We start from the raw sequence: 2880 nt of genomic DNA on the forward strand, positions 1-2880 counted from the left end.
CTCAGAAAGTGAGCAAGAGGGTGACCAAGAAGGGACCATTATACTTGGCACCATGAAGGTTACTGAGGATTTGTAGTGGAACCAGTGTCCTTCAGGTACTGGCAACAGAAACCAGTTGGATGAGTTCTGGGAGAATAGGAGTTGAGGAAGTAGGGGCATCAAGTAGAGATACTTTTTTATGATTAAGAAGAATGAGATGAAAATATATGCAGGGTATTAACAATGGTGGTCTCTGAGGTGTTGGAATAGGCTCGTTCTGGAAAGTCTATATTTTTCTCTAGTGTGTGTCCACTGAAAGCTCTGTTCTCTGTTACCATATTGGTCAGCTAGGAGTTGGAAATATGTTTTGTTGAACGAACTGAACCAGTGAGTCTTGTAGACTGCTGAGGGGCACTGTGTGTGTGTCGGGGCATGCCTTCAACATTCGGAGTGGCAGTTTATAACCCTGTCTTAGACATCACTTTCTACTTGTACAAAGCCTCTTGGTCAGCCACAGGTGAGTGCTTAGGACCTTGTCAGGTCTTTTCCAGGATACTTAACAGCCCTGAGTATACACACTATCCTATGCATGCTCGAATTGTGGACAGTTCATTCCCCAGATTTTACTTTTACTTTTCGTTTTCCTTTCTTTTTAGAGACAGGGCTGTTGCCCAGGCTGAAGTACAGTGACCCAATCACAGCTTGGCCTCAAACACCTAGGCTCAAGCACTCTTCAGCCTCCTAAGTAGCTGGGACCATAGGGGAATACCTCCATGCCCAGATAATTTTCTTTTTTTAATTTTTAATAGAGACAGGATCTCACTGTGTTGCCTAGGCTGGTCTCAAACTCCTAGCCTCAAGCGCTTGGCCTTGGCCTCTCAAAGTGCTGGGATTACAGGCATGAACAACCATGCCTTGCCACCTCTCCATTTTTTACCTTAAAACTTCGAGCGTAGAATGCAGACATTTTAGGTTTGGGAAAGGTAATATGGTACGCTATATGTATTATGTAACTCTACTTTGCCAGAGGTAGGGCCATAATTATGCACACTAACATATTTGCAGCAGGGCACAGAAATATTTAATCTAAATGGGATTTACTATACACAGCTTCATGTTATATCAGGTCAGGTTTTGGTGACAAATGAGGTACAAAACTTTTAGTTTTTAGTGCTTTTTGAATTTCAAAATCTCAGGTGAGATTTTGGACCTAATTGATGGATGCTTTATTAGAACAAAAAAAACCTACTCTATTCTGAGCCTTGACCTGCATTCTTTATCTGGAAAAGGAAAATAGCAACCTGACCTCTGAAGGTTGAGGAGAAACGAGGTTTATAAAGTGCTTAGCACAGTGCTGTCAACTTGCAGGTGAAGGTGATGGTGGTGGTGCATGTCTAGGTGAAGGATAATGAAAAGATGGCAGAAGAGGGATAGGGTAGGAAAATGTTTAAGAGATGGAAAAGACAAGATTCGATCAAAAGTAATAGCTAGTTAATATAATGACCATTTATATAGTCATATTTTGTGAACTTCCTAATGTTTTTATGAGGCTAGGAAAAAGTGATGATTCTTGTTTTCCTGCTCAGTTAAGCAACGCATCCCCAGGAGCTGACGTTGCTGCTTCTTTCTTACATTGGGCTGTTTCTTTGATTCAGGCTACAACTGCTCAAGGTGTCATTTTCACACTCACAGTAACTTATGTAAGGAAGTATCCAAAGTTAATGCCGTCAAGAACAATAACACTAGTGTATTTCTCTGCTCCCCTGACAAGTGATAGTTGCTGCTTTGGAAATTCCAGATCAGTGCCTAAAGGTGATTTGGGGGCTTTATCCACTTTTCCAGGGAAGAAGGATCCCAGCTTTGAAAGTACAAGAAAGAGAAGTTCAGAGAAGCCCCCGAGAAAATAAGGTCAACTTCTGTTAACACTTCCCTTAGAAGGAGGATTTCTTGGAAGGATCAGGTGTGTCTGTCCAGGCAGAAGCTGGTCACATAGAGGATGCTGCCTTTTTAAAGAACATATCATGGTTCCATCATGAGCACATCTTAGAAAATACCATGTCCATCCCTATTCCCAAAGTCTTCCAGGGCTTAAAGATCATGAAGTTGAGAGAGATTCAACCACATTATCTCGGGTGAAGAAGAGGTCATTGGTAGAACTTGGTACATAAAAAATACAGAAGAGATGCATAAGATTGTGATTGTTTAGGGGAGATGATCAAAGTTCAGGATAAGAATAGGAATCAGTGCCATTCCTTGAGACTAGAGCAAGTGGATGGCCAAATGCAGAGAGGTCCGGGAGAATAAGGATGATAGCAGTATTTGTCATTTCCTCTGAGCCAAGTGGTAACAAGAAGTCAAGTAAGGATTAGAAACTGCAAGAAGTTAAGCAACTGAGCAGCTCTGAAGGTGGAAGTAAACATCCTACCTCACTCTTCTCCACACGGAAGAAAGCCACTCACCCCAATCAAAGACAGCCTGCCAGAGCCTGTATCTGAACACTGAGTTCTATATGACAAGAAGAACTAGACAGAATAAAGCTGGGAGAGCCCCAGGTAACTTGATAAAGACATAAAATGACTTATTTCTATACTTATTTCTAATACTCTCAAGTTGGGAGAAAAATATAATAGTCTACCATGGAACATGGAGAGCCCCTCCTTGGGGACTGAGCTGAGCACACCTTGGAAGTATGGCAGGGGGTGGGGAAGGTGATGACATATTTCTGGAGTTCCCAATACATGCCTGGTTCTCTAAGTGTGATTGCCAGATCTTATGGTAAAATTTTGTTTATCTTCATAAGAAACTACCAAAGTGTCTTCCAAAGTGGTACTCCATTTTGATCTCTTTCCCACCAGTAATGAAGGAGAGTTGCCATTGCTCTGTATCCTCACCAGCATTTGG

Source organism: Propithecus coquereli, unplaced genomic scaffold (genome assembly GCF_000956105.1).
Source record: "Propithecus coquereli isolate 6110/MARCELLA unplaced genomic scaffold, Pcoq_1.0 Scaffold107, whole genome shotgun sequence".
NCBI classification, from domain to species: domain Eukaryota; kingdom Metazoa; phylum Chordata; class Mammalia; order Primates; family Indriidae; genus Propithecus; species Propithecus coquereli.